The sequence below is a fragment of the Choloepus didactylus genome, chromosome 6 (genome assembly GCF_015220235.1).
Source record: "Choloepus didactylus isolate mChoDid1 chromosome 6, mChoDid1.pri, whole genome shotgun sequence".
NCBI lineage: Eukaryota > Metazoa > Chordata > Mammalia > Pilosa > Megalonychidae > Choloepus > Choloepus didactylus.
In genome coordinates this window covers 51,802,613-51,818,114 of record NC_051312.1, presented here as the reverse complement: position 1 = coordinate 51,818,114, position 15,502 = coordinate 51,802,613, and the positions used below count along the sequence as shown (strand labels likewise).

Sequence of the window (15,502 nt, the reverse complement as noted above, 5' to 3'; positions counted from 1 at the left end):
AAATCTACATTAAACTAATTGTTTTATTGGAAAGGATTTTTTTAAGCCCTAACTTGTACTAAAGTAACTTACAGCAGTTTACTATATGTGTGGCATCAAAAGATATTCACACCTACCCAAGACTTAGTATCTTAACCCAAAGATATGGGACCCTTGTGAAAAGTTTTACAGCCAGCTTTAGTTGAATGAATGCTCATTAAATACCAACTCCTTTGTGAAACACACTCTATAAGGCATTGGGTAGGAGTGCGGAGCAGAATACAAAGACGGATAAAACAGAACCCAGAATGCAGAAGAGATTGGAACTAAGACCTTTCATTCATGTCTAGAAATCAATGTAGAATAAAGCAGATGTTGTAAGAGAGGATCTAAAATTCAGTTGGGATTCAAAAGCAGAAGAGTTCACATCTAATTGAAGGGATATCAGGCATGATTTCCTGGAAGAGATGGTGTTGAAGTTGAGCCTTCATGGGTGAATAATATTTTGACAGGTGAAAAGGTAGGTGAAATGTCCAGATACAAAGAACATTGTGAGTACAAAAATGGTAGCAAGACGATTCAGGGTATGTCTAGGGAATAGTTTAGGGTTCAGTTTAGCCAAGCAGTAGGTATTCAAACTTTGGTTAATAGTAAAACTCCTTTTTTTTTTCTTCTTCAAATGAAAGGTTATGCTGAACTCCAAAATATAACATAAATCAAAATAGCCAAGCTGCTCTACTTGAAGTGTGTGTGTGGGCGAGTGTGTGTGTATGATGAAGAGAGGACAACCAGAGATTCTGAGTTCCCCTTATTGCAACTACTCCCCTCCCTGAAAGTGACCATTGAAGTACCTTAACTGAGCCTTAGGACTGCCCATCTGAACACTGAAAACCACTGGGATAGCATTGTGTTCCCACATCACCTCATCAGTACAATTACCTAAGGTACTTCTTACTCAGAGTCTTTGAACCCAACCCTGATCTTTTGAATCCACAGATCTTGGAATCTGTGTTTCTAGCAAGAATTCCAAGGCACTATTATAATTGATTAGTCAAGTTCATGATAAACACTGAGCTAGATAGAACAAAGGGACATTTTTAAAAATAGACTGGAAAGGCAGCTTATGGAGAACCTTGATACAAGGTTGAGGATCAGCAACTTTGAGGAAAGAGAATTTGCAGTGAACTTCTTCTGATACTCATTGTATCACATTACATTCAGGTTTCTCACTGTGTCAATTCAGGGCAAGTTTCTAGAGATTCCTCCTCCCCAGGAGGCAGCCGTGGTGCTGTGAGGTTCTAAGAGTCTACCTGGAGTTCATAAGGTTCCACTTTCTCTGGAAGGGCTCCAGGGCAGGAGGGGAGGGGCAGCCTGTGCTGAGGGATGACCTGCTGGGCTCTGGGTCCTGGGCTGTCCCTGCAGGCAAATCTGCTGCAGGGGCTCATTTTGCCGGCTGAGGACGAAAGGCCTGCTGCAGCAGCTGCATCGTGTGTCCTCATTAGGGTTGCCTCCACCTTGAGCACACGTGTGGGGTAGAGTGAGGGAACTCAGCTTAGGTGGAGAGCTGCGGGGCCTAATGGGCGGAAGGGCCGCAGGGGAGGGGAAGGCCTGCTGTTGGTGACTCAGAGTCAGCAAGAGGTGGATATCGCCAGCAGGATGTTGAAGTCAGGAGGCACTGCCGGGTACTTTTCCATCCTCCCCTCTGATGATTCTGTGGTCCAGGATGCCAAAATACACAAGCCAAACTCAGCCTTTTTCCTAGAGCTGTACAAATTGTTTGGACTGACTTGAGCTGGTCAAAATAAAACAACTGAAGAACCTGTCAGAATCCAATGAATAATAGAAAGCCCTGCTTGTGCAGATGGTTGTTTTGACTGATGAATTAGACCAGGTGTTTTTGACCCACAATCTCCCAGTATTTCTCACTATCTGCAATACTCTGCTCCAATCAGGAAAAGAGAAGAATTTATGACAGGTGCTCTTTTAAAACTATTACTTGTGTCAACAAAACCTCATAACAAACTTGGAGGCATTTATCCCATTTTATAGATGAGGAAGCAGAGAGGGGGAAATTTTCCTCCACTCCAATACTATCAGTATGTTGCAGAACTATAATTTATATTCCAAAGCCTATAAGTTCTCAAGTCCAGGCTGCCTTTCAATCAAATCCTGCTCCACTCTGACTCCGCTGTGCACCTTCTTGTTCCCTATTTCTACTACACATTATGCTAATTCATGTGATGATTCTTGGCTCAATTTGTTTTTCCTCACTTGTAATGGCTTCTGTTCTCATCACCTTCACTGTTAAACCCATCCTTCAGAGCTCTATGCAATGTGAACAAACATGAAAAGTCTATAATAAGACAGTTCAAATCTGAGCTTGGTCCTAGTTTGTGACGGGGACATGCTATTCAATTTCTCTACGTCTCCTTTATTAATATGGAGGCAGCAATAATAATTACTTATAAGGTAGTTATGAGTACCATGTAAAAGAATACATTGAAAGTGTTTTATGTATAGGTAGCATACATGTGTTATTACTCAAGTCTAACTCTTTTTTTTCCCAACATCTATTTACTTTTTATACTTCCTTAATCAATGCCTGACTTTGTGGGTAAACTTTTTAGGAATGATGGAGTTTTCTACCCATATTTCCAAAAGAAACAGGCCAAGCACACTCACAAATTGTAAACAAGGTTGTCATCTTTTTCTTGTTTGAATTGGAGTCTTCCAATTACAGTGAAGGTGATGCAACAGAAAGACTGTAGACACATCTACATGACCTGTCCCCATTGCAACCTCCTGGGCCAACTTCATGGGGGAAACAGATTCTAGGTTGTATGAGATGGAGGGTACCATGCTTACAGAGTTGGTGCTCGTGGCTGTGGCCTGGACGGAGTCACTGAGGGCACTATCAGACATCCCATTGACTCAACTTGTGAGGTGGTCTGTCTCCATGACCTCAGGGATCTGCAGGCCAATCCCATGAATGGGTATCACACCACTATGTCCTACTATGTTGGCTGCAAGGCTGCTGCTCACAGAATCCACAGACAGAGATTCATGACGTCTGGAGCCATTTGGAATTTGGGAATGCCCTCTTGCAACACATTCCATGGCAAGCACCTCTGCCATCCCATCTGTAGAGATCGGGCTGTTAACCCTAGAAGCATTATCCATAGTGATTTTTGTACTCATTGAATCACTGGTATGAAGACTTAGGGCACCACGTGTGTTCACAGAGTGAGAGTCTATTGAAAAAATGCCTGGTACTAATCTAACATTTCCATTGGACTGGTTGGGATCTAGTGCTGAAGGGTTATTGGTGATAGACAATGCTTTATTACCATAAAAAATTATAAAGTTGAGGTGGATATACTGAGGAGATGGTCTGTCAGCTAAATAAGATAAAGTACCAGGTAGAATGGTTCTGTAGGTGAGGGTATGGTGGTGGAGGTAGGGTATAAATTCTTTCAGGTAACCCACACATTAACCCTAGATCCTCAATACCCATTGTGAGCATCAGAGACAAAGCAGAAGGCAGAGCGTTTAGGGAGGAATCAAGGTTTGGAATTGCCATTGGCAGGCCTGAGACAGAGATGGCATTGGGCGTGGGTGAAGCAGCCAATCCCAGATGACTTCCCAAGGCCAACAGCCACGCACCTAGCTTAAGGATGGGGCATGCCAGGGGCCACCTGAGGCCCTTCCTCCTGAAGCTTCCAGAGGGGGCTGTCCAACCTGTTGGCCGTGCAGAGAGACACTCACACCTGCCCTGCCACTTTGCTCTTCATCTGGGCAGAACTTGCCGTGGGGCCCTCCCCGAAAGCCCGCCTACCCCTACACCCCATAGGCCACTGGATTAAAGTTTCCCATCCAGCTCCTAACTCTTTCTTGAAGGTTATTTCTCTGTTAATCCTGGCCTGTTTGCCATCTAATTCCTTTTGCATTCATTGCTTATATGACATTATTTAGTAGCTAGACAATTGTTTTCTGTTTGCTTCATGTATGTGAAATTTGTCTCCCGCAAGAGGATTTAAAGTACTTGTGGTCATGAATCATAACTCATATTTTTAACTACATCTTTTGCTGGACATTCACTTAAATGCCCAAAGATGCAGATTAAGGATCTTTTGTGAAAATCAACTCAATCAGACTGTTTTCTATGTGTAGACCTGCTTCAACTTATAGGTCATTGTTTTTGTTTTTTACAAACAAACACTCCCCTCTTCCCCCCATCCTCCCCATCATTATTAATTTCACAGCATCTCAGATGGAAATGTAGGTTGTTTCCCCATCCCTCCTTTCTTTCCCATTCATTCTTTTCCTTACTTCCTCCTTTCCATAAGCATTTCTTGGGTACCTGATGAATTATTAATCCTGGGAAAATTGCTTTGTTTTCTCTCTAGGCCTGCTTCAACTTATAGGTCATTGTTTTTGTTTTTTACAAACAAACTCCCCTCTTCCCCCCATCCTCTCCATCATTGTTAATTTCACAGCATCTCAGATAGAAATGTAGGTTGTTTCCCCATCCCTCCTTTCTTTCCCATTCATTCTTTTCCTTACTTCCTCCTTTCCATAAGCATTTCTTGGGTACCTGATGAATTGTTAATCCTGGGAAAATTGCTTTGTCATCTCTCTAGGCCAAAGAAGAAATGTAGGTACTAAGTGGCATGAACATTTGACCAGCCACTCCATATAATTAAAACTAGTACCACAAAGTTTCCAGAGATGACAAAGAAAGAGAACAGTTCAAGTCACACTTCCTTGGTATTTTGCTTTAAATTGCCCTGGGCTAGCCAGTAATGCTTGGAGTTGCAAGGAACCATTTCAAATATACCAGGTTTTCCTGAAGCATTGTCCTCAAATCATCTCCTTAACAATAACATCAGGAAAATACCCCAAGATATGTTAACCACATCAGTTTCAAAGGAATACCATGAGGAAAATAGCCCTTAAAGATGCCAGATGGGCCTGTAGGCCCAGGAGAAACTATCTGAAGAGAAACTATGCTTTGGAAAAATGTCTTTTAAAAAGAAAACATTTTACCAACTGTATCTTTATTTTAATTTTTAATCAAAATATCTCATGGGCATATTTTAAGATACCAAAGAGGATATATATATATATATATATATATATATATATATATATATATATATATTTCACTATATACATAGTGAAAAACATCAATTCCTTGCCCTACTCTTATATATCTTTTCATGTCCTCCAGTCCCACCAATTAAACTCTTACAGTTGTTTATTTTGTTTTTTACCTCCAATTGCTAAATAATATGCTTTTACTGCTATTTCTTGACTTGTTAGTTTTAGATATTAGCTTTGCACTTCCTGTGTTAAAGTAAATAAAGATTTTGCTTTCTTACATTTTTTACCTATCTTTTTTTCCCTAGAGATTCACATTCAATTCTAGGAAATTTCCTTGTATTTTTTCTCTGATAATTTCATCATTTCTATTTTTTTTTTTCTGTATCTCCCTGGTACCCACATTTGTGGCATATCATTTTGCATTGACCATCTAGTTTTACTTCCTGTTTTCTTCTCCTTTCCTATTTTTTCTTTGCTCTTTTATTTACTTTCTTAGAGAGTTCCTTGAATCTCTCTCTTCTAAACCTCCTGTTGAATGTTTGATTTAATCTATTTTTAACTACCAAGGGTGCTTTCTTCTTTTCTATTTGTTCCTTTTTCATACTGTCCTCTCCTAGTTTGATGGAGGCAAAACTGTCCATATCTTTTCTTAATTCTAAGGCTATTTATTATAGTTTTATTTGCTTTTTTTCCTGTTTGCCTGTCTGAATCTATTTCTTTCCTGTTAGAGGCTTTCCTAAAATGCCTACTAATCCTTAACTGTCAATTTGGGGTTAAATGTGAGCCTCTAAGAGGCCAGTGCAAAGTTCTGTGTATGTGGAATGGAATTCTGGAGTGGTGGACACCATTGCTGGGTGACTGCTGGTGAGTGAGGCTTTTTGCTAGGAGGGTCCATCAAAAGTCATGGATTTTCTGGAGGTTATTCAGTTTTCCAAAGGGAAAAAATTATCCAGTATTTCACTTGGAAAGCAGGTCTTATGGAGTTTGATAAGCTGTGGCAAGTAATTTAGGTTTTATTTGAAATAAAATGGGCAGCCATAGGAGGGTTTTATGGAGAAGAATGATACTATTTGATTTATATTTTTAAATGATCACTACGACTGTGATGTAGGGGGACAAGCGGGGAATCAGAAAAATCAGTCACATCACTATTAGTGCAAGGGAGATTGAGTGCTCTATTTCTTATCACTGTGGCCCAAATATTCCTGAGGAATTTATCTTGTCCTTAGAAAAAGACTTGAGGTTCTCCAATAGAACAAAAATTACAAAGCAAGACAAAGCAAAACAAAACCATAACAAACAGCAGATTAGAAGTTACTCGTTTGGAATGCTTGGGCCATTAAGAGTCCAGAAGGTGACGATGGGGCTCCTTGGGTTTGTTTTTGATATTTGGAATAGGCTAACATTTTATCACCTACCTCCAAACTGTGGAACTGGCTGAAATTATACAAGCTAAATATTTTTTTTCATCCACTCATTAATTTATTCATTCACTCAACAAATAGCTCTAACAGAAATTACATTCTAGTTATCACACTGGTTAACCCAACTTTATGGCTGGGAGTTCTTTATAGCTTTAGTTAATTAAAAAACAAGTAACAAAGTCATTATTACTGAATAAATCCAGGTAATTAGTTTATACAGACACATGTTACAAAACAAGGTTTACATGGAAATAAAAACATGATTAAAAATAATCCTTGAGAGATTCCTCAGAAAGTTAAATAGAATTACGTTATGACCTGGCAATTCCACTGCTAGGTACATACCCAAAAGAATTGAAAGCAGGTACTTAAACAAAAGCATCTACATGCAAGTTCATAACAGCACTATTAACAATAGAAACGTTTTGGAAACAGCCTAAATGTATATAAATGGATAAACAAATTGTGGTATACACATACGATGGAACGTTATTCAGCCATATAAAGAAATGAAGTACCGGTACATGCTATGAGGTGGATGAACTTTGCAACATTATGCTAAGTGAATGAAGCCAGACAGAAAAAGAAATGTATGATTCCATTTAGTATATGAAATATCCAGAATCGGTAATCCATTGAGATGGAATACAGATTGGTGACTGCCAGGAATTGTGGGGTGTGGGGAGGAAAAGGGAGCAACAGCTTAATGGGCACAGGTTTCCTTTTGGGGTAATTAAAGTATTTGGAAGTAGGTAGAAGTGGTAGTTGCACAACATTGTGAATGTACTAAGTGCTACTGAATTGCTCACTTTAAAATTGTTAGTGTTATCTGAATTTCCCTTAAAAAAATCCTTGAGAAGCAGTAGAGGGTAAATGAGACAGAGTACCTGAGTTCAAAGCTCAACTCGTCCTCTTACTAGCTGAGTGCTCTTGGGAAAATGACCTAATATCTCTTAACCTTATTCACTTTCCTAAAGAATGGGAACAATAATAATAGATCATACTAATGGAATTCTTGCTATCACTTGGTTGAAGTTATTATTATCACTTTAAGGGCAAAATACTTGGAAACTCAATACTTCAGATGATATGATTTGAGAAGGTGTCTAGTTGGGGGGTATACCAGTTTGTACATATTATGTCCCCCAGAAAAAGCCATGTTTTTTGATGCAGTCTTGTGGGGGCAAACATATTAGTGGGGATTAAGTTGGAACGTTTGGATTAGGTTGTTTCCATGAAAATGTGCCCCACCAATGGTGGGTGATGACTCTGATTGGATAGTTCCCCTGAGGTGTGGCCCCTCCCATTCAGGATGGGCCTTGATTAGTTTACTAGAGCACTATATAAACTCAGACAGAAGGAGAGAGCTTGTGACAGCCAAGAGGGACACTTTGAAGAAAGCACAGGAGCTGCAGATGAGAGACAGTTTGAAGATGGCCGTTGAAAGCAGACTTTTGCTCCAGAGAAGCTAAGAGAGGACAAACACCCCAAGAGGAACTGAGAGTGACATTTTGAAGAGGAGCTGTGGCCTACAGAGGAACGTCCTGGGAGAAAGCCATTTTGAAACCAGAACTTTGGAGCAGACACCAGCCACGTGCCTTCCCAGCTAACGAGGTTTTCTGGACACCATTGGCCATCCTCCAGTAAAGGTACCAGATTGTTGATGTGTTACTTTGGACACTTTATGGCCTTAAGACAGTAACTGTGTAACCAAATAAATCCCCTTTTATAAAAGCCAATCCATCTCTGATCTTTTGCATTCCAGCAGCATTAGCAAACCAGAACAGCGGGGCTGGATAGACATTTCTAAATCAACTGGAAAGAAAAATAAGTCTGTAGTCAAATAATCCATATTGGAGTACTGAGAAGCAGGAGAGGTAGGGTGTGCTCAATTTGATATGGGGTTCATCAAGGGAAAAGTTCTGAAGGAAGTGAGTCTTGAATTTTACCTTAAAACCATAGAACTTTTGAGTAGAAGTGAAAGTAGAAATCATCCAGTTCAACATCTTCATGCAGCCGTTAAGCTCTTCACCTGTTTTCCATGCCTATTATTTCTATCCTAACCTATTTAATAGCTCCTTGCCTCCAGTCCTCTTATCCTTCACTCCACTCCCCACAATACTAGAGTGAACATCTTGAATTGTTAATCTGATCACATCACGCTCCAGCTCAAAACCCTTCTAAGACTTCTCAATGTCTACAAAGTTTAGTCTAAACTCCTTCACATTGCCCATAAAGACCTTCATGATTTCCTTAGTTTGGGTCCCTCTCCCATCAAAGCAGACTCTGCTTATAAGTGGAAAGCAAGTAGTTTATTTGGAAGGTGATGCCAAGAAGTACTAGTGGTAGAATGGAGAAATAAGATGAGGAGGGGAAAGAAGCCAATAAACAGAAAGATTAATGTGCAGGTTACTGCCGTGGATAACTGGGCTCCACCCTGCAGGAGACCTCTGGGAGAATAGGTGGAGTTGCTTCAGTTGTCCATTTGAGGGAAGGAAGCTGAGGAATTTCTTTTGTACATCTTTGTTAAGGGCTGTTTCTAGCATGGTAGGCTTACTCTCTGTCAATTCCATCCTGCCTCATGTGTGGGCAAGGCATGCTACTGTATCAACCAAAAGCCCTCAGGCAAAATCACAGGAGCTTGCAGTAAGAAGCTATGGGCATACCCAGGAACAAAGAGTGTAGGGAGATATGGACAGAGCATCAGCAGCATCTGCTACAGTCTACCCCTTTCATCTCTCAGATCCACTAGTGCCCCATATTGTTTACTATGTACTGTTGCTGATTATTCAATGTAGTGGGTGGTCATAACAATGTGGGTGGGTGATCAAAAAAAAAAAAACAAAAAACAAAAAAGATTAGTGGAACAAGCTACAGTCCCCATGGCTGCAGTTGGTCCTGAAGCTACTACTGATACTTATCATCTTCTTCCTCCACATCCATCTGGATTCCCCTCATACTCAGTTAATACTTCTGCTGGTCTAGGTTGCTTGTCTTATAAGGTAACCCTGCCATTACCCTTGAAAGATTCAAGTTCCTTATTCCTGGGTCCTTGTGAGGCAGTGGTTGCTGCAATTAATTGATAATGTTTATCGACAACCTGAAAGCACCAAGAGGTACCCCAGTGAATATCCTGAGTTCCAAATATACTCTTTACTACCCCAGTTAACCTCCTCATGATAACTAGGGTTAATTACCACTGACAACATAGAAACTATCAACCAATTACCCTGTCAATATAACACCCAAAATGAACAGGCAGCAGGTGTAGCTTGGGGGTTAGAGGGACCTTAATGTGTTCCATGGTAGAAGTGTCTCCCCACCATGGAAACAACCAGAACTTACAATTTGTGAAAAGGGGAAGTGCAGTTTCCTTTAGTGGATCACCAGATGTCTTTATTCCCCTTGTTCCCACCCTCAGTTACAAGATTCCTGTTCTACTTCTTGGGGACACAGCAGTATATAGTGGCCATTGGTTCAATGTATATACTGCATCTTGAAGAACAGCACCACACTTCTGCAGGGTTTATCCCCGAGCCATTGCATTAACTATGCCTTTCAGAGGCTATTCCAGCATTCTATCAGGCTAGTGGCTTCTAGATGATGTAGTATATGGCAGGAAAAGTGGATATCATGGTCATGTACCCATTTTCACATCTGCTTTGCCTTAACACGAGTCTACTGAGTTTTGAGACTTATATTTTTATTTTTATACTTTTCATTATATAAGTCAAGTGGGATCTTTGTTGGGTGCCCATTTACCTTGATTCTGGAACATTTGTGGATTATTAGTAATCACCATAGAACCCTGTGGCTCAAGGCCCATGTTTGCCACTTTGGACTTGCTTCCCATTATGAGTCCCAGTTTTGGCCATGCTGAAACTTGATCCTAGATATTAGTGTAGAGTTCAATGATGTCAAATAGAATTTTCTGTAATAAATAGAAAGGCCCTATATATTTTGACATGATTACACCATCATATTTGAAAAGTAAATGAATTAAAGCTGTATGTATCTTTGTTCCTTTTTTATTTTTATTAAATAAATAAAATACAGAAGTTTTATAGTAAAATCTATTTTAAAATCCAGTGACTTCATGCAAAATACTTGAAAAGTATAAGGGTTTGTATTGGTTAGGGTTCTCTTGGGAAACAGAATCAACAAGAGATATCTAAATATAAGATTTTATAAAAGTACCTCATGCAGCTGTGGGTATGCACAAGTCCAAATTCCATAGGGCAGGCAGCAAACTGGCAACACCGATGAAATGCTTGATGAACTCCTCAGGCAGTGAAATGTCAACTCTGATGGTGTTTTATGAATTCCTCGGGAAATGCTTTGCTGGCTAGCCAAAGAAGAAGTGAAGGTCCTCTATCTGTCTCGCTTAAAAGTCTTCAATGGATTGGATTAAATCCAGCGGATTGAATTCTCTCATTGTGGAAGACACCCCTCATGGATGTAATCAGTCATAGCTGCAGCCAATTGACTGATGATTTAATAAACCATCCTTCTGTTTATGAACCATCCACAAATGTCCTTGCAGTAATGGTTAGGCCAGTGCTTGCTTGACCAGACACCTGGGCACCATCACCTGGACAAGTTGACACATGAACCTAACCATCATAGGGTTCTTTTAACTGTACACAGTAAAAGGCACAAATATCCTAAAATATAATCTAACAATAAATCCTCTCATCAGTTAAATATATTTTCCACTCCTCTGATAGCAATGAAAGGAGGTGAGGGCAGACCCTGAGGAGGACAAATATAATTTTATGAGAAATCTATCTCAGATGAGGGCTTTTGCATGGTTTTGAGCAATGGAAGTCTGTACTTCTTTATCTGTGGGGAAGTGGCCTGTTCTGTTAGCCTAGAGGACTAAGAATAATCAGAAGTATCATCCTTATTTCTTTTCTCAGGGTCCCCCTCCTTCCTTTTCAGGCCTTGATTTTCACATAGCAAACTTACTAGAGCTGTGACTTAAACTCTGTCATTGGTAGTCTAATCTTGGGCCCAATCTTCAGCATAGTCTGCTATCCAGATGCAAGAAATAAGACTTCTTGCAAGAAATGCTGCCATGAAGACCTGACTGTCTCATCATGCCCTGCATTGATAGTTGGCTCTTCTATTTGTTTTTTCAAGTCCTCTATTGCCTTTTAGAAAGTTCAACCAACTCCACAATGTGTGTCATTAATTTTGCCTCAATATCTTTAAAATATTAGAGCTATGGCATAAACCTTCCACTCAAGTTTCATCCAAGACCTCAAGAAGTGAACACATCAGTGACTGTAATGCCACGGGTATCACAGGCCATGGGTAGTTTCCAGCATCTTACCACCAGGACAGGATCCTAGTTGCCAACTGACTGATGAGTGGTACAATTCAAGACTCTCATCCTGAGGGTCTGCTTCCCAAGTCCACTTCCAGTATGCAGTTCTTAATTTGAGTTCCCCCAGAAGTGGACACTGAGACAAAGATTTCAGTACAACCAATTTATTTGGGGAGTGATCCCAGAAAACAATGTTAGGCAAGTGGAGAAGTGAGATAGAGAAGAGAAAGAAGCTAAGAGGTGTGTTTATGAGTAGGTTACCACAGGGGACCTCAGAGCACCATGTAGAAACTGTCTCAGAAACTGAGTTTGTTCAGGTACTTTTTCAGCCAGCTGACATCCATCATTGTTGCCTGGGTGCTCCTGGTGGCTTACCTCAGTGCTCCAATTCACCCTGCTTGGGGGTAGAACATGCTTCTGAGACCAGAGAAAACACTCAGGAAGAATTGCAGGTGCTGGCAGAAAGTGGTCAGCATGAACTGGAACACAGAGTTCTGGGAAGGATAGAGACAGGACCCTGGTCTACCCCTGCATTTTGTTCATCATCATCCTGTGCAACTCATTACACCCTACGTTTTATGGAAGATTTGCAGCTGCCTTCTAGAAAACACTTGTTTTCTAGCCTCTCTACCATTGCTCATCTTGTGCCTTTGTCTGGAATGTCCCCTGTTCCCTGAGGCCCACTCTACTGCCCTGGTGAACTCTCAGTCTTCTTCCAAGTCTCAGTTCAGCTGTGACTTCCTCTTGAATGTTCTCCCAGCCTCCCTCAGGCAGAGTTATGTCATCTTTAAGCCCACTTAATACCCTGTACATATTTCTAGCATAGCACTTACTGTGAAGCCATTGTTAACTAACACTTGCTTTTCTTGTCTATCACCCCAAAGGAAATTTGAGCATCTGGGAGGCAAGGGATTTCTCTCATTCATCTTTATTTCCTCAGAAGATAGCATGGGGCTGGCATAGTGTAAATAATCAAAGACCATTGGATGAATAAACAAATGAATGTCGTGTACTATAGCTTGGATCTTTTTCTAGGTCACACAGCCAGCTAGTTGCAAAGCTGGGAGTAGAATTAATGTCTTTTGACACCCAGTCTTGAGGGAAGTAATTTTTTTTTCCTTAGAAACTAGAAGGCAAAGAAGACAGACATGGATTTCATGGATGTCCTTTGGAAAGAATACACTAAATGTCCTTTTATTTACTTTAATATAGGAAATCATGTGATTATCCTGCTGACCTGGAGAACTTCAGTTTCAGGGCCATATTTGCAGTGGGTGTTGGAACATCTAGGAAGCTTCATGCAGCAGCTTCTCCCTTTAGTTAGGGTTCTCTAGGGAAACAGATTCAACAAGAGATATCTATAAATATAAGATTTTATAAAAGTGTCTCACGCAACTGTGGGTATGCATGAGTCCAAATTCCATAGGTCAGGCAGTAAACTGGCAACTCCAATGAAGATGTTCAATGAACTCCTCAGGCAGTGAACTGGCAACTTTGATGAACATGTCTGATGAACTCCTCAGGAAATGCTTTGCTGGTCAGCGGAAGAAGTGAAGGTCCTCTATCTGTCTCACTTAAAAGTCTTCAACTGATTGGATTAAATCCAATTGATTGCATTCTCTCATTGTGGAAGGCATGCCCTTCGTGGATATAATCAGTCACAGCTGCAGCCAATTGACTGATGATTTAATAAACCAGCCTTCTGGTTTATTAACTAGCCACAAACGTCCTTGCGGTAATGGTTAGGCCAGTGCTTGCTTTACCGGACACCTGGGCACCATCACCTGCCCAAGTTGACACATGAACCTAACCATCACAGATGTCAAAGCAGGAAAATCCTGGTTGAATGGAGCTGCATTAAGAGAGCAAATTGTTTGCTTTTTGGAAACTTTATGTGTAGTTTTTGTTCACAAGGCCCTTTCCATGAAGGCCCTTTCATGGGTGTGGATAATTCATTGGCTACATTTCATGCTTTCAGAATACAAATTTCTTTCCAAATAAATGCAACAGAGTCTCAAAGTGACTAATTTGATTCCACACCAGTACCTTATTTATTACCTTTGTTATCATCCCAAATAATAATCTTTATAGGTGCTCATTTGGGGTTCCCCCCCAAAAAAAGCCGGGGTTACTGAACCACCACATTTCCTTCAACATGACTTTCCACATTCCCCAATGTCAGCTGCCAGGTAAGCTGAGTTTTAGCTTGCTGAGAGTTTCATGTAAGCCCTCACAGGCCTCGTTCAGAATTAAACAGTGATTTTCCAGTTAGCAGCCCAAAGAGGTGAATGGAGGGCAGGGTTGGAGGTGGGGATTTAGTGGGCCTCCAAGGTTCTGCAAGACAGACACCCAACTTGGTCAAGTGACTTAAGTCCAAGGTCTTACCCTCTGCTTCATCACTTCAGAAACCTGATTTTTCAGCTCATGGAGGCTCAAATAAGTCAAGTTCAAAGAGACTGCTGGATAACATAGAATATGCATTTATTACTTTTTATTGTCTCACACATCTCTCATGTGCATTAGAAAAACTCATGTCATGGTCTCTCTGTGTCAAATTCTAGAAAACCAAATTCTAATCAGAAAAGAATTTGGTGAGCATGGAATTGGAGAAAGGGGAGCTTGCAATGTGATTCGAATGCTTTATGGCATCTTGCTGATAGCTGTGATCCACTATCCAATAGGTGGCCTGGGTGACATTTTAAAAATGCAAATCTGAACATGTCATTTCTCAGCTTAAAGCCTTCAGTGGTTTCAAATTGCTTTTGAAATAAAAGGGAAAGTAAATGAACTTTTTCCATAAAGTCCGACATGATCTCACCTCATCTTTACTCCAGCTACTTGGCTTGCATTTACTGCCTTGTTACTTGCTCTGCTCTTTATATAATGGCTTTTCTCTCCTTTAACCTAGTTAACTCCTACTTCTCTTTCAAAAATTCATGTAATACATGTTCTCAGATCATCTTGTAGTTTTAATTCACACATCATAAATATGTATTAGTGCCTTCTATGGCTACTGGGGATATAGCAGTGAACAAAGCAGAGCCCATGCCCCCATGGAGCTTACATTCCAGCCTTCTTTGAAGAGAGGCATACAATAGAGAACAAAAACCAAAAGCCAATCTATTATATAAATGTATTGCATATAATATATATGAAAGTAATAATTATGATGGCAAAAATGCAAGCAGTGCTATTTTATATACAGCATTGTTAGGGAAGGTCTTGCTGATAGAATGATGGTTGAGCAGAAACCTGGAGGAAGGCAGTGAGGAAAAAAGCCTTAAAAGTATCTTCAGAAAAATTGTTCCAGATGGCTAGAGGTAGCAAGTGCAAAGGCCCCAGGGTGAGATTGTGCTTTGTCTATTGCTTTACAGCGTTTATCACACACTAATTAATTACAACAATTATATTTTTATATGCACAATTATTTTATTAATGACTGCCCCACTCACTAGACTTCTAAGCCCCCCACCCCACCCCAGAGCAGAGACTATGTCAATTTTTTTAGTTCAATATTGTATCCCATCAACATAGGCCTGATGCCGATACATATTTATGGAAGGGAGAAAGGGAAAGAGAGATAGAGGGCAAGAAGGTGGGAAGGAGAATGGAGGGTCCTAAACATCCTCTCCTCTGTTTGGACAAAGATGAGCACCACCAATATTAG

General features: G+C 40.4%; 1 pseudogene; it reads right to left on the bottom strand.

Annotated features, from left to right (window-relative positions):
- Positions 1–1,296: 1,296 nt before the first annotated feature.
- LOC119536928 overlaps positions 1,297–15,502 on the bottom strand; it is a 143,174-nt pseudogene continuing 128,968 nt past the window's right edge.